The sequence below is a fragment of the Mesocricetus auratus genome, unplaced genomic scaffold (genome assembly GCF_017639785.1).
Source record: "Mesocricetus auratus isolate SY011 unplaced genomic scaffold, BCM_Maur_2.0 Super-Scaffold_100006, whole genome shotgun sequence".
Classification (NCBI taxonomy): Eukaryota; Metazoa; Chordata; class Mammalia; order Rodentia; family Cricetidae; genus Mesocricetus; species Mesocricetus auratus.
The window spans coordinates 79,789,876-79,814,236 of record NW_024429190.1 but is presented as its reverse complement, the minus strand read 5'-3'; the positions used below and the strand labels follow the sequence as shown (position 1 = coordinate 79,814,236).

The following is a 24,361-nucleotide window of genomic DNA, read 5'->3' as shown; positions in this document are numbered from 1 at the left end:
CCCGCCCGTTATCCCCTCATTCCCCCAGGGAGGGTGAGGCCCTCTATGGGGGTGTCCATAGTCTGTCATTTCATATAGGGCAGGGCCTAGACCCTTCCCCAAGAGTTCAGGGTGAGAGTACACCTCACATTGTTCTATGGGAGTCCAAAGTCCGTGTGTATACTTGGGATGGGTACTGATCTGCTGCCCAAGGCTCAATAGATTCCCTAGGCCTCCTCACTGACACCCAGATTCAGGGGGTCTTGATCAGTCCCATGCTGGATTCCCAGGCTGATGCCTGAGATTCAAGAGTTAACCTTTGTCTGGTCAGCTGTTTCTGGGGGTTAAACCAGCCCAGTCTTAATCCCTTTGATCATCAGTCCTCCCTCTCTGTTACTGGCTTTCTTGAGTTCAGCTCAGTACTTAACCAAGGGAGTCTGCCTCTTCTTCGATCAGCCACTAAATGAAGTTTCTGTTTCCCAGACTCTCTGGCCATAGGATTGTAGGCTGGCACTCCCTAGATCTATGTCTAAAATCCATATATGAGAGAGTACATGCCATGTTTCTCTTTTTGTGACTGGGTTACCTCACTCAGGATGGTTTCTTCTAGTGTCATCCATTTGCCTGCGAATCTCATGATTCCATTATTTTTTTTCTGCTGAATAGTACTCCATTGTGTAGATGTACCACGTTTTCTCTATCCACTCTTCGGGTGAGGGACATCTAGGTTGCTTCCAAGTTCTGGCTATTACAAATAAAGCTGCTATGAACATAGTGGAACAGACATCTTTGTTGTATGAATGGGAATCTTTTGGATATATGCCTAAGAGTGGAGTTGCTGGGTCTTGTGGTAGGTTTATTCCCATTTTTCTGAGGAATCTCCATACTGCTTTCCAAAGTGGCTGAACCAGTTGGCACTCCCACCAGCAATGGAGGAGTGTCCCCCTTTCACCCTATCCTCTCCAGCATAAATTGTCATTGGTGTTTTTGATTTTAGCCATTCTGACAGGAGTGAGATGGTATCTCAGAGTTGTTTTGATTTGCATTTCCCGGATGGCTAAGGATGTTGAGCACTTTCTCAAGTGCCTCTCAGCCATTTTAGACTCCTCTATTGAAAACTCTCTATTTAGTTCTGCAGCCCACTTTTTAATAGGGTCCTTTGGTGTTTTGGAGACTTGCTTCTTGAGTTCTTTGTAAATTTTGGAGATCAACCCTGTGTCAGATGTGGGATTAGTGAATATCTTTTCCCATTCTGTGGGCTGCCTTTTTGTCTTGCTGACTGTGTCCGTTGCCTTACAGAAGCTTCTCAGTTTCAGTAGGTCCCATTTATTAATTGTTGATCTCACTGTCTGTGCTACTGGTGTTATGTTCAGGAAGCTGTCTCCTGTACCAATTCGTTCAAGGGTACCACCCACTTTCTCTTCTAAGAGGTTCAGTGTGGCTGGATTTATGTTGAGGTCTTTGATCCATTTGGACTTAAGTTTTGTGCATGGCGATAAACATGGATCGATCCGCATTCTTCTACATGTCAGTCTCCAATTATGCCAGCACCATTTGTTGAAGATGCTTTCTTTATTCCATTGTATATTTTTAGCTTCTTTGTCAAAGATCAGATGTTCGTACGTGTATGGGTTAATACCCGGGTTTTCAATTCGATTCCATTGGCCTACCTGTCTATTTTTGTGCCAATACCAAGCTGTTTTCAGGACTATAGCTCTGTAATAGAGCTTGAGGTCAGGGATGGTGATGCCTCCGGACGTTGACTTGTTGAACAGGGTTGTTTTGGCTATCCTGGGTCTTTTGTTTTTCCATACAAAATTGATTATTGTTCTTTCAAGGTCTGTGAAGAATTGTGCTGGGATTTTAATGGGGATTGCATTGAATCTGTAGATTGCTTTTGGCAGGATTGCCATTTTTACTACATTGATCCTACCTATCCAAGAGCATGGGAGATCTTTCCATTTTCTGAGGGCTTCTTTAATTTCTTTCTTTAAAGATTCAAAGTTCTTACGATACAGGTCTTTCACTTGTTTGGTTAGCGTTACCCCAAGGTATTTTATGTTGTTTGTGGCAATTGTAAAGGGTGATGTTTCTCTGATTTCTCTTTCAGCCCTTTTATCATCTGTATATAGTAGGGCTACTGACTTTCTTGAGTTGATCTTATAGCCTGCCACTTTGCTGAAGGTGTTAATCAGCTGTAAGAGTTCCCTGGTAGAGTTCTTTGGCTCATTGGTGTAAACTATCATATCATCTGCAAACAGTGAAAGTTTGACCTCTTCCTTCCCAATTTGTATCCCCTTGATCCCCCTTTGTTGTCGTATGGCAATAGATAGAACTTCAAGTACCATGTTGAAAAGGTATGGAGAGAGTGGACAGCCTTGTTTTGTTCCTGATTTTAGAGGAATTGCGTTGAGTTTCTGTCCATTTAGTTTGATATTGGCTGTTGGTTTACTGTATATAGCTTTTATTATGTTTAAGTATGTCCCTGTTATCCCAGATCTCTCCAAGACCTTTATCATGAAGGGGTGTTGGATTTTGTCAAAGGCTTTTTCAGCATCTAGTGAGATGATCATGTGATTTTTGTTTTTCAGCTTGTTTATATGGTGGATTACGTTGATGGATTTTCATATGTTGAACCATCCCTGCATCCCTGGGATGAAACCTACTTGATCGTGGTGAATGATTGTTTTGATGTGTTCTTGGATCTGATTTGCCAGTATTTTATTGAGTATTTTTGCATCAATGTTCATGAAGGATATTGGTCTGAAGTTCTCTTTCTTAGTTGTATCTTTGTGTGGCTTGGGGATCAAGGTTATTGAAGCCTCATAGAAAGAGTTTGGCAAAGACCCTTCTGCTTCTATTGTGTGGAACACTTTGAGAAGAATTGGTATAAGCTGTTCTTTGAATTTCTGGTAGAATTCTGCACTGAGGCCATCTAGACCTGGACTTTTTTTGGTTGGGAGACTTTTGATGACAGCTTCTATTTCCATAGGGGATATAGGTCTATTTAAATTGCTTATCTGTTCTTGATTTAGTTTTGGCAATTGATAGCTGTCCAGGAAGTCATCCATTTAATATTTGAGCAGTTAATTTTTGGAGAAAATGCTGAACTGTGCTATAGATGCTGGTGACCTCTGATGAGAGGAAGTTTTATTTTATGGAAACTTTCCAACAAACATACCCACTGGAAAACAATGTTTACAACCACCATTTTGAAACTTAATCAACCATCTATCTGGTTACAGCACAGTACATTTTTTTCTAACAGGATATTCAAATAAAACAATATTTTAGTCTCAGAGTCATGGCACAAGACAAAATGGTTTCCTTCTCCTTTCCTTGAAATTTGAGAGTTTTTGACAGTTTCTCAATAGGAATGAGCAAGTCATATTTTTTCAGAGAAACGTGGCATTCAGAAATGGTTCTCAGGTATTGAGAGTACCTGGTCATTCACTGTGCCCACCCCCTTATGGAGGTCTCACTCCTAGCCTAAGCAGTGAGAAACTGGATTCCTAGAGACAGTGAGGTAGGGAAAACTTCCAGTTTTAATTTTTTCTCCTCTGTCTTAGCTCCACAACTGAGGAATTGGCAATTACTTCTCTAGCTAAAGAAGCAGCTGTCTCTAGGAGTGTTAAGCACACACAGATGACTGCTCTTCTGCAAGAGTCCTTCACTTTGTCTTTTTGCTTCATGGCTGAGCAAGGCATCAGGCACAGAAAATGTGAAACAGCATGGAGTAAGTACAGCTGTGGGTTTTGGGAGTCAATAAGAATGGGGAGTCCTGGAAAGCCAGAGGAACTGGGGCCATGCTGGGGAGGGAACTGTGAAGTTGTGAATTCTGAGAGCTACTCTCAAATTGATCATACACAGATCTTACCAACTTGAATGGTCAACCCTGTGTTCCTCAGGGGCTGCTGGCCACTACACAGGATCCTGAGGGTATGATAAAAGACATTGAAACTACAGTCCCTAGAGGCTAGTGGGAACTTTTGACTTGAGCCTCACTAAGTTATTTGCCTGCTAAACAAAATGATCAATATTCTCCACATGATTAAATAAGACACTCAAAAGTTCAAAACCTAAATCAATATTATTCAGTATATGAAGAACCTGCATTCCCCCCTTTACCTGCCTTCCTTCAAAACAATCTATTATGAAAAAGAACAAATATAACCAGTTGATTTTTCTGGCAAAATTTCACAAGCAATTCGGCAGAACAGGAAAGTCTATATAACCAACATGCTAGAACTATTAGTAACCATACATTTGATAAATGCATAAACCCAAGTCTATCTCCCAGTTGATACAGAAATAATTGACTAAAGTATATCATAAATCAAAAGTATAAAACTTTATAGGAAGTATAGACTACAATAGAGCCCTTGAAATACTTCACAGAGCATATGAATAAAGGTATTTGTCTCCAAGTCTGACAACATGAGCTCATCCTTGGGACTCACATGTTGGAACTGACTCCCAAGAGTTGTTCTCTGACCACCACAGACATTCTGTGCCACGTGCACATATGTATGCATATGAGTACATGCGTGCACACACATATAAATAAATTAATGTAAATTTTAAATCTAATAAAAAGATAACAATTGTAACCTAGATTTTAGCAACTTGTTATTAGACATGACAGAAAAGCAAAATTTGTAATGAACTTGCCAAAACTGACATCAGGGAAATAATCGATACAATGCCAAAAACCAGGGCTAGGGAGAGAGTTCAGTGTGGAGTGCTTGCCCAGCATGTACCTAGGACTTGATTCCCAGCACTAGGATGATGATGATGATGTACATCATGATAATGACAGACCAGGACAGCTACTTTCTCAAACAGGAGGTAGAGAGGACAAATATATATGAACATGTACCCGACATCACAATTCACTGCAAACTAAACTTAGCATCTTGATACTCCAAGTGCTGATGTTCCCATTCTTTGTTGGTACAAATGTAAAATGTTATGGTCACTCTATGAAACAGTTTGACAGGTTCTTCTAATACTGTATATTACTTAGAGTGTGGCTCATAAATGTCACTTCTTCATATTTAACCTAGAGAAATAACAATTTATGTTTAACAAACACTTATATATGATTATGTTAGTGCTATTGTTGATGTCAGAAAACTGAAGAGTACTAGCAGAGGAATATATAAGCAGATCCCCAATACATCCATTGGAGAAGATTCTACCAAGAAAGCAAAAGGAATACACTGTTGACCTTGTAGCCCCATAGATCACTACAAAAGGACGGTGCTAACCAAAAAGACCTAAGCTCAAAGAATACCCTCTGTATAAAACCATTTTTTGTGGAATTCTGCAAAAGAAGCAACTATGGTGATAGAGAAAAGGTCAGAGGCTGAATGGGTTAGGAGGTGGGTGAAGGTATGTTGTGAAGGTATAGTGAAAGACGAGCTCTCTAGGTATGATAGGACTTTTAGGATCTTAATTGTGGATGTGGCCAGAATAATCTGTGTCATCATTCATGGACCTGCAAGCAAAATTATCTATTTTACTGTTGCTGAGCCTAAAAGAGCAAGAAAATAATGAGCTTCAAAGGTTTCTTTAGGACAAAGGGTTATTTCTTAGAAACACTTAGAGATCATTAAATGATAAATATAACTCAGCAACCTTGTTCATAACCTAACTCTACACTGATACACAGTTTTTCTAAGCATGTTCTTCGCAACAGGTTGTTTGTTTAAATTTATCTTTCCGAGGAAAACCGGAAATGCAAAATAGGCATTTGTCTTTACAAATGCTAATGAAATTAATGTCAGTCCCCCTATGCTTCTGTAATATCAGTCTCAAGAAAATGAAAAGTTGATGATGAGGCATTGATGGGTACACATTGTCACCTTTTTGCTGGCTAAGAAAGATTTTTTTACAGAATGTAACATGACAGTAGCTGGAAACTTGAACTTAAACAAGAGGCTGACCATCACTGTGTGTAACAGTTAATATTGTCAACATGACAGGATCAAAAAACACTGTAGGGACAAGTCTGTGTGCATGCCTGAGAAGCATTATTTTGAATAGGTTGATCAAGGTAGGAAGACACATTTCAACCATTGTAGCACTGTGCTATTTGCAGAGATCCTACAGTGAATAGAAGAAAGCTAACAGAATAAAAATTCTCATATCATTTATCTATCAATCTACCACCTAACATCTATCCATAAATCTATCACCTATCTATCATCTATCTATCTCTATCTATCCATCACTTGTCTATAAATCCATCACCTATCATCTCTCACTTATCTATAAATCTATCATGTATCTGTTTTCTTTCTATCTATCTATCATCTATCTATCTATCTTTCTATCTATCTACCATTTCTGCTCATGCTGGGAAAAAGCCAGCTCCCATGTTCTAAGGGTACTCAGGAAGCCATGAGACTAGGTTCACAAATAGAAAATGAGATGCCTCAATTATGCCCATGTGAGTGAACCTCCTGTTCACTTTCTTATTCACATCCCACTATGATTTCCAGACAGACTGAGTCCAGGACTTAGATTTCCTGTATTCCTAGCCCCCAGATACTATAACATTAATAAAAATGTTAGTTATTGTGGGTGGGGCAGGGCACACACACACACACACACACACACACACACATACACGTCTGCACACAGGAGGCCAGAAGAGGATATGTCCTGTTCTATTACTCTCTAAATTGTTTCCTTTGAATCATGGTCTCTCACTAAACCTGGAGCCAGTAAGTCCCAGTGATCTTTTCATCTCCTGCCCCACAGTGTTGGAGATACAATCGTCACACTATTTTGTAACATGGGTTTGGGTGATTTGAACTCAGCTCCTCATGTTTGTACAGCAAGTGCTATTATACTCCCCAGCCTCCCAAAATGTTCTTTGAGTTCTGAAATAACTTGTTGTGCATCCTTGGATCACTGATAGGAGAATCTTGTTAAATGGCTCTTTAGCATAAAATGAAGTAAAAGGAGAAAGAGAAAGGAGCTGAAATCATGATTCAGTTTAACACATTTATCAAACCAAGAATGTTCAAGTTATTTGAATTTATGCCCCTGGTGGACAGCAATTTATACAAAGATCCAGGGCATTTCCTAAAAGGGATTTCAAAAACTAATCATCTTTTCACATTGACATTCTCAAGCTGATGCAAGGGAATATTGAGGAGGTGACATTGAATATCTCTCCACAGCCTCCCACCAGGGGTACCCAGACTTCTTCCTTGCTAACAATTTTAAATAGGATGGATCATATGGCTTGCCTAAGAACAAAGCCCAGGGAAGGCTTTGTATGAGGTAGATGTGACAAATTCATTTTGGTGCTGGCAATGAGTGCTGTTTGTTCTTTTAATTAGCAAACACCATGCTAATATGCAAGTCAGAAAGACCAAACAAAACTAACCCCCTAGCACCAAGATTAAAGCTGCGCCTCTATGTCTCTATGCTCACACATGCAGAACCCCCTTCTTATTCGGCATATGCTATAAGGTAGGTGCCTGAGAAGTTACCCTAGGAAAGAGTATTTGATGTTCACTTATTCCAGCACTGAAGAGAGGAAATGTGCCCAGCAGCTCACAAACTGGGGAACACTTGATGGAAAATATGCTTGGGCAGCATTGCTTGTTGCATTCTTCAAGAGGAAAATTGAAAACAGAAGATCACCAGGGTCGGGCAGTTATTACTGGAACCTGGCTCTTACAGGACGCAATACGTACCATTTCCCCCAACTAAATTGCATTGCTTTGTCCCAGCCACCTGACAGGGCCTAGGATAAGGGGTTTTTCCGGCGTAGATAACCACCTAGGTTTCCCAAGTCACATCCATTTAAAAGTGGGCCCAAAAGAACACCAGTGGTGACAGAAAAAATGATATTTTTGGTAACCTCAGCATCGTGGAGAATAGTTCCAAAAGAAATAGTTGACAGAAAAGGAAAAACCGTATTATTAAACATATATAGTGCTATTCAGCAAAATCTTTTGCTGATGCAACTATCAAAACTAGGTCTTCTGGAGTGTTGTCTGAACTAGATCTCAAGCAAGCTCAAAATAGTCTTCAGAACAAGGTATTTCATTAATAATCTAAGTGCTAATACGAGAAAAAACTTTTAAACAACAGATTAATGGTAATTCCTTAGGAAGCTGAGACCAGGTATATAACACAGACCCAACTGAAGAGTCAACATGGTGGCTCATGTCTATAATCTCAGAACTCAGGAATCTGATGCAGGAGGATTACTAAAAGTTTAAGGCCATCCTGGGTTACAGAGTGAGACTCTGATTCAAGAAAGAAAGAGAAAATTGAGATAAGGGAGGGAGGTTCAAGGGAATCACAAGGTCCTATAAATTTTCAAGACTAACAAGTAGTTTAACATGGTCTTTTGGGTCAACTAATTATAAACTCTGAGTCTAGTCACTGGATCACATAAGCTTTGAGCGAAATACCATCTGGATGCCCCAAAACCATAGGTCACCCCAATGGGAGTATCAAAAAGCTAACAATAGAAACTGAGTCTAGAATTTACAAAAAGTTGTGGTGTTATCATTTTTGAAATCTTGAAAGAAGGAAAACTGTTTGATATAAATGCTTGACCCAAATAACATTCTTTAGCAGTCTCTAGGGTAGAAACAAAATATCAAAAGAGGGCATTTCATATGCATTCACAGTAATCATGAATTACAAGGGACAAGAAAGAATGCATATGGGGCCCAAACAAAAATTGTGTTGGGCAACTCACTTTATTTCATGAAGATATCCAGAATTCTTAGGAGCTTAAAGAATCTTATAGCTTCTAGGAGAAAGTTAGAAAAACTCATGCTGATTTGAAAGAAATGGTAATTTCACTTAATGAATTCGTTAAATGTTAGTGTAAAAGAATCTTTCTCCTCAAAACAGATTATCCCTGACCTCACCCATACTGCATGATGTCCCTTTATTCTCATCACCAGATAGACCCACTGTGTCTCTAGTTCTGGATACAAAGTCCAGTTCTATTGTCTATGACACCACCCTCATCAGGTTTGCACAGTACTTTGTAACTTAACTGAAGCACTTGGGGGCTCCAGTGAATATCATAAACCTGTGAGATACCTAAGCCTGTAGGTGACCAACTACAATGAAATTAATTAACTGGTACAAGGTACATGCATGCATTCACTTCTTCTCTATAAAATCCCTAGTAGCTAGTTGAACGACCTTGACCCCCTTCCAAACTAAACTACACATCGAGGCAACATACTGGTCGGATCTAATTTATATATATGCATATATATATAATTTATTTATCCTTTTCAATATCATTTTACATTCCAACCACAGTTCTCCCTCCTACCTGTCCTCCCACCCCCCTCTTCTCCACTCATTACATCCCTATTCACTCGTCCTCACAGGGAAGTGTTCCCATGAGAAATCAACAGTCTGGCACAATAGGTTGGGGCAGGGCCAATCCCTCTCCCATTCATTAAGGCTTAGCATGGTGCCCCACCATAGGGAAAGAACTCCAACAAGCTAGTTCATGTACCAGGATTATATTGTGGTCCTACTGCCACTGAGTATGGCATTCCACCATTGGGAATGGGCTCCAACAATCTCAGCTCTAATTCTTATAGAGCACTTCCCTATTTTAACTGGGATTTTCTCTCTATAATTGCTACCAACTGCACTCTGTTTTGAATCCTGAGACTCTAGAGCAGTGGTCCTCAACCTTCTTAATGTTGTGACTCTTTGATACAGTTCCTTGTACTGTGATGATTCCCAACCATAAAATTACTTCAGTGCTAATTCATAACTCTAAGTTTGCTACTGTTAAGAATAATGGTGTAAATATATGATATGCAGGCAATCTGATATACAACCCCAAAGGGGTCATGACCCACAGGTTGAGAGCCACTGCTCTAGAACAACATGCATTTTTGTCTGTATCATATAGCCTTTTGGCCACTGGAAAGCTGCAGTATGGTTTGCAAAGCACTAACATTGTAGTGACTTTACTCATACCAATTTCAGAGTCCCTTCTTCAAATCTATAGAGTTGTGATTTGTAAGACTGGAACTTGGGATTTGCCCATAATGAGAAGGGTCCAGAGGACTCTGAAATGACCATAGAAATCACTCACTTCATGACCAACATCCAGATGGGCCCATTAAATTTTGGCACATTTTTAATTCTTCAGTTCAGTTCACGTATTGTTTTAGAAACTTATGGGTAGTACAAACAGCTTCAAAATAAACAGCAAAACTTTGGGAAATATCTAGTCACTCCACTGCAACTAACTACAAATGACTTGTGTGCGCTGTGGTAGGCAGTGTGACAGCAAACTGTCCCAGTGAGTTCCTAGTGGGAACCAGGTACTAGTCTTGGTAGCCTTATTAGCCTGCTGTCTATTCACTCTTTAATATTTACAAAGCCCTTTGTTATGTCCTCATTTGGTTCTTCCCAGGGTCATGTGTTTGAAAACATGGTCCCCATCTGGTGGTAGAGACTGTGGAATATAAAGTAGGTGGTACCTACCTGGGAAAATTAATTGCCAGAAGACAAGTCATAGAAGCAACGGTTTTTCCCTGCTTTGAGACTAGTTTCTGTTTCTTGGTCATCCAGACATGAGGAAACTCCCACAGCCATGCATTCCTTACCACAATGGGCAGTGACCCCTCAAACCATGAGCCAAGATGAATCGTTTCTCCTTTTTAAGTTGTTTCTCAGTACCAAGGCCAGTACCCAGTGCCTGATCCTTTCTATTGAAAAGATGATGGAGGCTTCAAGAAGATAAATTACTTATTTCTTCAATATCCTATAGCTTTGAAGACAGGACTTGATCCCAAACCTTTGTCTTGTTCTGCATTGATCTTCCATCTTCCACCCATAGATACCTAGAGAAAGCTGAGACAGGAGGATCACTGAAAGCTTAAAGGCAGAACTGGTTACTGAGACCCTGTGTCAAAAAATAAAAAATAAAAGGAAGGAAAACTCTAGGTACCAATAAAAGCATTCCTAACTTATGTAACATTATCTATTAATAAAAGACCTTTGATGAAATATATTTGGGGAGGACACACAAAAAGGATTGTCTTACTTTATACATTTGTTTCTGGTCTATTCACTGGATTGCTGAGTGACATACTTAAGATGCAGCTGGCACTTTTATGGTGTGATTGGCAATTGCCTGCTGTTCCCTGCTCTGAACTCTTAAGTCACTCAGGTGAATAGGATGTGATAAAGTGACACTTAGGATGTAGTTTGAGGAATTCAGTGTGAGTTTCAAGGACAGAGACCACAATGCTGCACAAGATTGGAAATTTCTCCCCTAACACCAATCTGTCTACAATGCTATATTTAATGTCTTCATACTGCAACAGGAAAGAAAAGAATGATGCGAGAAACTCGAGGAAGCAAGAGGGAAAAGGAAAAACTGCCATGTTATAGAATGCCATCAATGGAGACAAGGCTTTTTAGTTGGCTCATTACTCCATACTCAGAACCAATATTTTCAACAGCTGGGCAAAGTAAAGGCACTATCTACATGGGCATTTCTAACCAACTCCCCCTGCCCCCCTGCCACACTTGATGGAAAACTCAATATAGGCTATGGTATTAGGCAAACACCTGGTATCTTTATTTAGAAAGTTGCCAATCAAGAAAACCAGTGGCTCAGTAGAAGAAAAGCCTCACAATTCAGTTGACTCAGATCCCAATTCCTCAAGCCTTCATTACACTGGTGGTAATAAGAGCCGCCTCCCCTCCCCAATATACTTCCCTTAACAAACCCACAAAAATAGAGCCATCCCATTCCAACCCAGGAACCCATGAATTCCATATAAAGGTGAGGAGAGACCCAAGACCCTGCCACATTTCCTGATAATGTTAATGGTATAAACTTTCTTTGGAATAGCAGGCTACCAAAATAATGACTTGTGGTGTGTGACACCCTGGACCAAAACAAACAAACAAAAACCAAATAATTTCTAGCCCTCCATTTATCTGAAGTCATAGCATGTTACATTAGAACAAATTGACTTTGCTAGACTCCCCTTCCGGCAGAGTCAAAGTGGAACTAAAGAGTAGCGTGTGAAGAATCTGTGCAGCTACTTCTTGGGACAAAAGCAGCGTCAATAGCTGCAAAAGCAGAATGGTTTTTTATGAGACTTGATGATGCACCATAATGTCTCCACAACTACATGGATTAGAGATTGCATTCACCATATATAGCAACAGAATACCCACTGATAATCACATATTTTGTTCTGGAAACAGTTAACAGCAGCACACAGATGAGATGAAATGCCTCTGTATATTCACATAACATAAAATCAATACTTAATTATAGCAGATCTGCATGGGGCTGGTGGTTAACTCTAGAGAGGAGACTGTATGAAGCCTTCAGTGAGTTAGTGAAAGGACTTCAGTATAACAGCAAGATGGAGCTGACCCCACTGATCATACCATACTGGCCTTTAATTGAGAACAACTATGAGATATAAATAATGATGCAGGAGCAGATGTTGCCCCAATGGTAGATGCTTGAAAGCTCTTCACATCATGTTCCTTTGTGGGCAAGCAAAGCCTCAGGAGACCTGGGTAAATGAAGGCAGCCTCTGAGTAATGAGCCTAGGGAGAAGCTATGTGACAAAGTGAAACAACAGAGAGCATAGAGCACAGTGACCTGGTGTGGAACTCAGTTCTACTGTCTATAGCAAAATAGCTTACAGCTCAAGCTCATTATCCATAAAACAAGGAGGACAGTCCATCCGTCTAAGTCAGAGGGCCACAGTGAGGCTCAGAGAGCAGGGAGTGTCTTGCAGACAAGGAAGCTACAGATCATTGAAAAACTGTTTTTTTTTTTTACTTATCAATTTTAATGTTTTGGTATATTATGTGGTGTGCATGCAAATCTGTAGACATATTCATACATGTGTGGATGAATAGTGGACCTGAAGTTGATGTTGTGTTTATTTCTAGACTGCTCTCCAGTGTTATTACTGAAGTTGGGTCTCTCAGCTGAACCCGGAACTTTATAATTTATTAGTCTGACTAGCCAGCTTACCCCAGGCATTCATGTCTCTACTTCCTAGGTACTAGGATTACAGGCAGCCACCACAACTCTTGCTCCAACTTTTACATCAGTTCTGGGAGTATGCTTCTGACTCCTCACTTGCATTTCAAGAACTTTTTCCATTGAGATATCTCCCCAGCTCTATTCACTCCTTTGTTGAAGCAGGGTCTCAGATATCCCAATATGATCTCAGATTGACCATATAACTGAGTATTACCTTGAATTTATGATCCTCCTTTCTCCACCTCCTGGATGACAGGATTGCAAGCATATGCCACATGGTCCTGCTTACAATTTATATGGTGCTAAAGATCCAATCCAGAGGTTCATGAGTGCTAGGTAAGTACTCTATTAATTGGGCTATATCTGCTGTGAAGAGGTTATTTTTTATTTTGGGAAGAGATAGGATGTCAGTATGCAATATCATGAATAATCGAAAAGAAATAATAGCTTCATTTATTAAGTTTTCAGTACAATGTTAGCCAAGGTCGCACTGTAACGCACACCAAAAGAATAGAAATAAGTGAACTTGGAGAAGATTCCAACTACAGTTAAGGATGTGGGTGCTAAAACTATAGAAATATTCAATAATTCACAAGTCCATACTTCAGCTATGCCACACTCCTGTGAGTGGACAAAAACACTCTATTCCAAAGACTCTCTTCCATTTCATTGTATTCTGTAGAGCCTCTCCTATGTGCTAAGTGTTTCTTTATCTTTATCATATATGAAAACTTATGGGTTTGTTTATTCAGCAAAATATCTTATCCATCCTTGACAAAAAAGAATGGCTCTCAGGGACTGAGCAGCAGGTACCTTTACAGAAACAACACTGAAATGTATGGTGAGGGAAAGAACTGGATAAAACAGGAGGTGAGGTTACAGACTTCTTTACAAAACAGCTGAAGAGTTGGTCCTTGAAAAATAGTGTGGTTGTTTGTGAATAGGAACACAACTCTGGCCAGTTCACCAACTGTGTGACTTTGGACATCTCTGACCTCAGGTATTGCTCAAAAAAACTGCAGATTAGTGCTGGGAATACAGACAGGTGGTAGAGTGCTTGTCTACCATGTGGAAGGTCTTGGGGTCAATCATCCATTCCAGCAAATGTCCATGAAAGATTGAGAGGCTGTTTCAGAATCCCTGGCCTGCTCTGTCCTTGCAGGTAAAAGCTCCCCTTCTCACATATATTTTCAATGCTTTCTTCTCTCCAGCACTTTGTAATATCTATGTTAGCAGGAAGATGCCTCATGACTACATAAGGTTTGTTCCCTGGACTTGGATCCCTCAGTCTCTCAGCAATAGCAAAGAAATCCACTTCACAACAGAGAAAACTGGCCTAACATGGAAATAAAAATCTCCACAATCACTTGAAAAGAGTCAGTCCCTGTGAAAGCAAGGCATGGCTGTCAAACTTGAGAGCTCAGCTTTACTAGAATTGGGTTTTACGATGCATACTAAAGTACTGAAGCATTGCTTGATTCCTCTGGATGCATTTGCTAAACAGGATAATTTTCTAATGGTTGGCAAAGCATTCCCAAGAGCCATAGATCATCTAACGAAAACACCCAGCACCAGGCGTGAGAAGCTCTCTTTCAAGACATTGGTCAGGAATGCTCAAGAGACTCTAAAACCAGTATGGGTTATTGCCATTGTCTTTGGTTGCCACCTGCCCCTAGATGGAAGGAAAGTCCTTATTGCTGAAGACATCATGTAAGTCAGGCACAGGGCCCAGAAACCCCTGAATTGTACTGATCTAAAAGTCTCCTCCCTGAGGACCAGCTTTCATCATACCATAAGTTGGTACCAAAGTAGGCAAACAACCAACAGTCCTACCTAGCTATGATGTCTGTGAACGCAACAATGATTAGCACAGCACAATAACCCTAAGGATGGAGTAGTGGTGAGCATAACTTGGCAATAACAAGCAGCTTTCTAATTGGACTTAAGACCTGCTTAACAAGAGGAAAACCATGCCCAGTACTGGAAATCTAGTCAACTACTCAGTCTAATAAAGTCATTGATATTGCAAGAGAACCTTCAATTACAACTTTACCAAACCAGTACTAGCTACGTTAGAAATATTTGTCCTTATACCCACAGATTAATGTAGTCCTCATCCATCATCAAGGAAACTTATCTTTGGAACAGACAGAAACCATTACAAAAAATCCTCAACAAATCAAAATGAAGAGTTATATATCCCAGTCACTACAGATACACCTACAACACAATTCTTACACACACACACACACACACACACACACACACACATATATATATATGTAGAGAGAGAGAGAGAGAGAGAGAGAACAAGAAATGTATTGTAGGACTGTATATGTGCGTGCATGCACATGTGTATGTGTCAACAATTAAAGAAAAAAGAGTCATGAATTTTAAACAGAGAAATAGGGGCTACTTAGCAGGGTATGAAGGGGGACATGGAAGGGGAAATGATGTGACTATATTATAATCTCAAAAGTTTTAAAAATTAAAAGAAAAAGAAAAATCCAAACAGATTCCTGAGGACTAGGGAGTATTTTGATCCAGCCACATAGAATAGTGTTTCTCAAATGGTAAGATTTTGCTTTCCAAGGTGAGGTCTAAATATAGAGGATATATAAACACACCACCTGTCTAACTCTCTAGAACACATATTCCTGAAATGACATTGATCTCAATATATAGCAGGGCATATGAAGTTGTCATGAATCCATAGCTATTCTGGAAGGTATATGACAAAGCTATAGGTTGGCACCTGAATATAGAGCATGTTCAGAGTCTCTATGCTTGTAACCCTCCCAGGGCTCTTGAACTCAACAAGGATTCTCAAACTCACAGAAACATTCCAGGATACTTTAGAAGATTTTATAGGCATCTACACAGCAGGTATATCTATAACAACTTAGTAAGATAGACAAGAGGGAAAATCCAAAATACAAAGAGTAGGCAAGTGATTTAAAAACAAAAGATGAAACACAGCAGTCCAAGACCCAGCTCTTCAGGTATGACATTAGGGGTTCATGATGTCATGCCATGCTGTGCTTGTACAGTGAGGGGGACCTGTCTGAGAGGACAGTCTCAGCTCTCCATTCAGGGACAGGAATGCCAACTAAGGTCAGAGTGAGGAGCATAGCATGGGCTGTTTGCATGCTACTTGGGTTCACCAATATGCCTCCTTTTAGATCTGTTCTTACCCCATCTTTGGGTCCAACTGGGCTGATCAGTTGATGAAAGTCAACTCTATTCTTCTAAGGATGAACATAGGAACAAACAAACCATCAGGGTACCACTCCTAGGCAACTCAGTTTCAACCATCACAAGTCCAGGGATTGGTTTGGAAAGCACCATGCTGTACTATGCTATGAAATAAATCCTTCTGAACAGAACTGCCTTGATTCCCAGCTTTTTCCAAGCTTGCTCTTTCAATCCCTCACCATATATGAAGCCATCTTATCATTTGCAACAAATTTCTGATGTTAAATTAGCAAGAACAAATTCTATCCACTCACAATAAGAAAATGTCTGCCTTGTGACTGAACTAAATCTACATCTTTGCTATGTACACAGGAACCCAAAGAATCAGAGAAACGAGAATTTCGTGGGACTTTGCGTATATACATATGCAAACATGTATATGTGTGCATGCTTTTTCCTCTCAAAAGGACTGGCTTTACACCCAAGATAAAATACATTGTGAGATTTATTTCTTTTTTTTCTATCTTGAAAAAGTTTTCATTTAACTTTTCACACATGTTACTCCCAGCTCCCTCTCCTTCTCCTTCCCCTTCCCCCTTCCCCCCAATCCCGTGAGCCTTATTTCTAATACATGGCATCATGCACAATTACTGAAAATATTTTGTTCAATTTATTATTAAATGGGAAATTAAGAAAATTCTTGTTGAAAGGAAATGAAAGTGGTATTTGACTTAATCTAACTGTTTATTTAGTGTTTTATCTTTATATTCATTTTTTACTTAATTTCTTGGTTATTATATAGCTAAAAATTCAACTTATATCTGTGTAACTATTGGTTTATATATTTTTAAGATGAAACTTTATCCCAGTCTACCACCAGACTTCTAATAATTCAGCAGGTTTCCCTTTTGTGTGTGTCAAGCAACACCAACAAAAAGGATGAAGATATTTTCCTGACTTTGCAGAGGTAGAAGCTGTTACCATGAAACTGTAGATCAGAAAATCCCTAAGATTGCTGTCTAACTTTAATTGACTTTATCACTGTCCCAACTTTCTATGTTACTGTCTTGGTGGCAGGCCTTCTGGCATGATCCCTGTACTTCCAGGGTGATTGCAATCCCCAGCAAAGAAATGCAATAAGCAAAGTTAATTCATAAAGCAGGGCTCTGAATGCATTTCTGCATTCTTTGTGTTGCTGTCTGATCTGAAAAGAAATACTCTAAGAAGCAGGAATATCATTTCTAATCCATATAGTGATGATAACTACCCATACTATGACTGCTCACTCCCAGTGAAGGAGCTTGCTGAATTCTTTGTTATTTCCTGACAAATAAGATGTGTGCTATCAACATAAGCACATCAGAAAGCTGTCTCTTTGAGTTAATGATCATGGGTCTAGAGGATTTTAGGCTTGAAATGGGAGACTTACCTAGAGTCTACTTCTGCAAGTTTTTGTTATAGCTTTATCTGAATTTGGATGGATTTGTGTGCTTTTGTTGACAATAAAAAATTTCTGGGAATATAATAAATAAATTGGTGTTGCAGGATGGAGATAGGAATGAAGGGAGGTAGGAAAGAAAAGAATCATCTTACCTTTCAGCTTTACAATATAAGAATTATCCATATGATCATTGCCATTAAGAGTACCAATCTTACCCACCAATCAGGCCCAACTGCTGAAAATAAGATCAAAGTAAACTGAAGAGTGTAGTAAAAATAAGGCATTTTTTAGTATACAATTCTACAGAGGCTAACACCAGCATAGAGAAAAAGCAAAAATGTTTGGCTCACTGATCTGGTATCAGACAGTGGTTTTTACAGTTCTTGCATAAAGAGACACTTCTATCATCTTTTGCTATAAACCAGACTTCCATCCATCTCAAATTCCTATCTCAGGGCCCTAGTATACAAAGCATCATCTAACAAACACTGTGGAGCCTGAGGCTGCCTCCCTCCCAGTTCCTGACGCTGGGCTTAGTCATAGAACTCCATGGTCTCAGTCCTGAAACAGGAGGCCCAGCCTCAGACCTCAAACTACACATTAACATAATCCCACAAAGACCACCACCAGGAAGACAAACATCACACACCTCTGGAGAAAGTTCAAAACTCTGGGTTGGAGGGGAGTGCCTATGTTAACCCTATTAATGCAAATATATTTTTTACAAAGAACTTTATCTATAAAATGTATTATTTTAAAAGAAGCATGCAGACTTAATTAGGAATTCAACTACATATGTTACTGTGAAAGAAATGCAATTGCATCTAGTCTGAGAAATTTTAGGTTTTCTCCTATCTAGTTTACTCATGATTTGTGGTAAAATTATGATAAGAGGTATTGTATGACAGATTACATGAATGAGTTGCATGAACCCAGCATTTTAAAAATGATCATATACCCAACTCTCCACTCCACTTAATTCAGGAAAAGCTTAGATTATACACAATAATAAGGCTTTATCACCACTTAAGTTTGCCAAGTAACAATCATTCTGAAAACACAGTGTCATATTGAGGTTACCTGGATGCTGCCGATGCTGCCAATGAGTTTACCAGTGGTGTGTATCTTTTATTCCTTACACATGCCATAAGTCTCTGAATAGAAACACAGTGGGATTTAGGAGGGTGCCTCTGTTTCCCCATCTTCCCTTATCCTGGACTTTGGAAGCAAATCCAAAATGTTCTCACACTGAGCTGTCGTTCCTCTGAAAAGAACTTCCATGCCATCGTGACAACTGTTTTCTAATGGTAGACTGTGAGTTCAGAATGTAATGGCCACACCTATCTGCTGCAAAGTCAGCAATGATGTTCATTTGACAGAGGATGCAGTGGAGGGAGAGGGTGGATGGGATAACTGTAGATAAAGTAGAAGGTATTCTATTTCTGCGAGTATGGTACAAGTAAGTATAAATAATGTAAGATTCCAGCCTTATGAAGCTCACAGCTCATTGACAAGGGGTTTTCGTCTCTTAGGATAAGACTCAAAGATTTAGGTATAACCTAGCAGAGAGGAATCCCACCCCCTTTTGTTTCTGTCCATGCCTCGTAATGTGGCGTATGTGAGTATGCATGTGTGTGTGTGTGCGTGTGCATGATAGTGCAGTGCACTCACACAGGGATGACCATGTGCTTTTCACATTTTTAAACTTTTCTGTTTGTGCATATATGTGTAGTGGGTATATATGTGTAGTTGTAAGTTTAGGGGAATAGGATGGGTATGGGTGTATACCACAGTGTGCATAGGTCAAGGGCAACTTCAGGTATCAGTCCTTGCTTTCACCTATTTGCCACAGGTTTCTTGTTGTACATCCCTGTGTGTGCTGTGTTATATGGCCCATATATTTCGGGGGAATCTTTTGTCTCTGTCTCCCATCTCACCACAGGAGTGCTGGGGTTACAAACTGCACGTGTATTTGTGTGCTGCTGTGTGCAGCTTTGTGTAGGTTCAGGGAATCTGAACTCAGGTCCTCACGGTTTCACAGCAATGTCACTGAGCCATCTCCCCAGCTCATTTGTTGTCATTGTTTGTTTTAGGTTCTGTTTTAGCCAATATATCTACAAACGCGTGTTAAATACAAGATCAGCTAACAATAAGAGACAGTGTTACTCTTACTGCTGTTTTAACCCAATGTATCTACCCTGGAGTTTGAGGTACAAGGTCGCTAACGACAGAGTGTAGTTCTTTCTTTCCACCTCATATTCTGTTACCCAGTCTTCCTTGAGACTCCTAAGAAAGAGAAATGGCTAGGCTAAGGAATGGTCTGGCTTTTCCCCAAGTCCCTGGTCAAATTTCTCCCGGATGTCAGTCACCCTCAGTCATCCTTCCCTAGTTTTAACAGTCGATTCTGGCCTGAGTCCCCAGGTTTAACAGTTCATTTTAGAGAGTTCAGCGGTGTAATGTGAAAAACACTCTCTGATTACCAACATACTCTTTCTATCAAGAGCCGCTAGCACTCCCAGCTCATTGCATTTGGAAGTATTCCTCATAACTCTCCACATAATAACGAGCTTCATGGCTCACTCATTTCTGTCTATTTTCTACACTAAAGCCAGAATTATCTTTTAAAGCCTGTCTATTAGAACACCCTGCTCTCTGACTCAAAAGTCTAGGAACACTCTCTGGAATGGGACTGGAGACACGGCTCAGTGGGAAAGACCGCTTGATTAACAAGTGTGAGGACCTGAGTTCAGATCTCCACTACCTGTAGAAAAATGCTAGATACATCATACATGAAGCTATAATCCTAACACTGTCTGGGAAAGCAGAGAGACAGGAAGATCACAGTTATACATATGCTACACACACACACACACATACACACACACACACACACACACACACAGAATTCTTGTCGTACGTGAGAGAACATTAACACACCCTAGAGGTCCTGCATTAGCTGGCTCCCAACTCAGCCCTGTTTCTCTTTTGGCTCCTTCTACATGCGGCACTCTTTCCTTGGGCATTTCTTGCTGGCTTCCGTCAGTCTCTGCTTAAATGTTACTTAATCCCTCTCAGCCAGGCAGTGGTGGCACATGGCTTTAGTTCATCACTCAGGAGGTAGAGGCAGACAGACATCTGTGAGTTCTAGGCCAGCCTGGTCTACAAAGATACACAGAGAAACCCTGTCTCGAAAAATAAAAAAAAGAAATTCCTCTCATCATCACTGCATCAAAATTATAGTCTTCGCCATATACAGAATATGTATACACATACACAGAGTTCTGGCTCTTCTTTACGTCACCCATATTTTATGTTTATTAGCTTGTTGTTCTACTTATTTGCTGTAGTAAAAACTCCACTGGTGAGAGCACCTGGCCACATTCACACTCCTAGCATAGGGCCTCCAAGAACAGAGTAGATACCAATGAATTTCAGCAGAATAAAAGTATGTGTTCACTTGTGCTAAACTTGCCAGTCAAGCTGTCCCTCAGAATCCTGCCTGCTGCAGTTACAAAACCTGAATTCTCTGGCTGATGAGGTGACTCAGTTAAGTGCCTACCACACTAGCAGGCATGGTAGGGCAAACCTATAAACCCAGTGCTGAAAACCAGATCCCTGGAGCTTGCTGGTCAAACAATAGAGGTCTCAGTAAGCTCAAGGTTCAGAGAAAGACCATGTCCCAAATAATATGGTGATGAGTGACTGTGGAAGGCACAAGGTTTTGACCTCTGGCTCCACATATAAAAGCCCACACAACATCTCTCCACCCTCATCCTCCACCTAAAACTACCTAATTCTCTCATTGGCAGCCAGGTACTGGTGGTGAGCCCTGATTGAAGGGCTACATGTTGTACACATCAAATTTCAAAACGTCAGTATGAAAACTGACCTGTAAAAAAATCTTAACTGAAACTTTAGTTGAAACAACAGTAATTTGTATGCATTAAGTAAAATGAAAATATCGCTGTAACAGGTTCCATCTGTTTGTCTCTTTTAAACCTGTCTACTGAAAAAAATCTTCAATTGACATCTGAGTGCCATGTAGTTGTAATCATGTAGTGTGATGGCTTCTCTCATTTAGGAATGCACATTGGTAGTTCTCCCATGCCCTCCAATGGCGTGGGAAAGCATTCCCCTTTGTACTGGATAACACTATATTCTTGCAGGTTGCACATCTCATTTATCCATCCACCTACTAAAAGACATCTTTTCTGCTTTCAAGTTTTGCCAATTAAGGATAAAGCTGATATAAACATCCATGTGCTGGTTTTTGTGCAGACATATGTTTTCAACACTCAGATGACAATTGCTGAATCATATGGTAAGAGCATGTTTAATTTTATAAGAACCTGCCCACTGTCTTTCCAAATGGCGGCAGCATTGGCATTCCTACCAGCCATGAATGAGAGTTCCTATCCCTCTATATCTCTACATCCTCAGCAGCATCCCACGGTGTCAGTGTCCTGGATTCTGGGTGCTCTAGTAAGTATCATTGCAAAATAGTTCCTTACTGTTTTGATTTTAAACTTCATCCCGTGTATATTGATTTTAAATTTGTATATTAAGTTTTTATTTATTTGCTTGTGAGTGTGTGCAGTTGCTTCAGTGTGCATGGGTCAGAGGACAACTTGAAATGGTCAGTTGTTGCCTACCACCATGTGGGTCCCAGGTATCAAACTCAGATCAGCAGGCTTGCTGGTAACCACCTTTACCTACCGAGTCATCTCGCTAACCCTTCGTGTTTATCTGACATCTGTTTATACACCCTGGTGATGTTCATGTCTAAATGTTTTTGCAGGGATGTTCTGAGATCCCCATACCTCAGTTGCCTGTGTTCTAGTAACACAGGTGTGCGCAGCTGAGTCAGATTTCTGCATCCAGTGCATATATTGGATAACAGTCCCTTTGTAAATATTTTCTGCTCACCTGTGGCTTTTCTCTCCATCTTTACAAAGCGGTTCACTGAAGCAATCTTCAAACATCTTGAACAAGTATTCTAAAGTAGACATCTTGTATTGGTGCAACAGTGCAGTTACTACAGAAAAGCAAAAGAAAATGACATTTTTTTGTAAAATTGGGACTAATGAAGCCACTTCTGTGGACAATGGTCCTCTTTTTCGGGCTGTGATAAGTATCCACTTCCTGTTCAAAACGTGTTCCCTCCACATCACATCCCTGCACTTACCCATGGACTAAACTTGACTATGTCAGGTCTGTTACCCTGAAAGGGTTAATTTAGGGATTTTTGTTGTTCACAAAGGAGATCTCAGCTCTGAGGGATTTTGTTTGTCTTGTTTTTACTGCCTTGGATGTTTCATACAGTAGCTAGAATATACTTCATTTTACAGGCAAACCACAGCCCAACCTCTCAGCTTCTGATGCTGGGGACTGGCCAGGAAGCCAATTGTGCTGAAGAGAAAGGAGAAGAAATTGCAAAATATTTCTGAGATCTCATCAGGATTTGAAGCTCATCAATTCATCATGAGTTCCAGGGACCCACATGTGTCTATTTCCCTATCACTAGGACCGCAAGTCTATGCACCATGCCAGACTTTTTACACACAGTCTGGGGATTGAATTCAAATCCTCAGCTCACATGCCAAGTGCTTTATACACTGAAAAGTCTTCCCAGCTCCCATCTTGCATCTATTGCATGATTTTATAAACATGATGAAGAAGATCAAGAAGATCACTCCTGCAATCACTGTTGATTTCAGACTATCACCAAAATCCTATTATCTGACAGTGACAAGTTCCTGTGGGATGCTCTTAGTGACTACCCCAGACCTCTCTAAGGCAACTTGTCAAAAGATGTACCATGGGGACAGTTACAAGCTCAGCTTAAACTAACTTGGTACAGTCATTTCTCCTTGGTTTTCTGTCATAGTCAGACCTTTATTTCTCAACACAAGTTCTCTTGGCTTAATGTCTTTATGTCGCTAGTTCCCATTGGCATTCCTGTCATTTCATGAAGTTCTTTCTTCCTGCAGTTTCATCTTCTTCTTTGGCCTTGGGATGGGGTGAAGTACCATAGATTTTCTAAACTTCTAATATTTTGATTGAATTTCTGTCTCTGAATGGAAGAAGTCCGTTTCTATAGTTATTCAAAGCAGAACCACTCAACAAGACTCTAGTTAATATGAGCTTGGTACATACGAAGCCACTCATTACACCACTCAGGGGCAATTATAATGGACTTTAAATGTTGGGCCCATTTTTACTACTCTAAGTTTCATTTAATGTTAAGGAGTTGTCAGTGGTTCAATAAAAGGTGTTTAATATTTAAAATAGTCAATACTTAGAGTTATTTCTTGGGCCTTAAAGGCAAGTGTGACATAAAACTGATGAACTAACTTAGACATAATTCATTTTGTTTCTAAATTAGTTTCTTCAACGTGTGGAACTATCAGTGTTGGGAACCTCACTGGAAAGAAAACTATACAAATTCAAGAGATAACTGATTATCTGTGCCCATCACTGCTCACACAACAGACATTCAACAACTGAAGGAAAGTAATGAAACTGTGGTGCATATATACAATAGAACTTTATTCTGCTATAACGAGAGTGGAATTACAAAGTTTGTAGACAAATGAATGTAACTAGAAAAAAACAATTATACTGAGTGAGGCAACCCAGGCCCAGATAGATAAACAACACATGTTCCCTCACATCTATAGATCCCAACTTGGAATCTT

The 24,361-nt window shown here is 40.0% G+C and overlaps 1 long non-coding RNA gene across 1 annotated transcript in view; it reads right to left on the bottom strand.

Annotated features, from left to right (window-relative positions):
• LOC110342079 overlaps nucleotides 1-22,703 on the bottom strand; it is an 80,890-nt gene extending 58,187 nt beyond the window's left edge. Inside the window, exons 1-2 of the long non-coding RNA XR_005877632.1 lie at nucleotides 22,590-22,703; nucleotides 10,486-10,854 (exon numbers count right to left, since the gene is read on the bottom strand). This is a non-coding gene — a long non-coding RNA (uncharacterized LOC110342079). The remainder of the gene's footprint in view (nucleotides 1-10,485; nucleotides 10,855-22,589) is intronic.
• Between the last annotated feature and the right edge of the window lie 1,658 nt (nucleotides 22,704-24,361).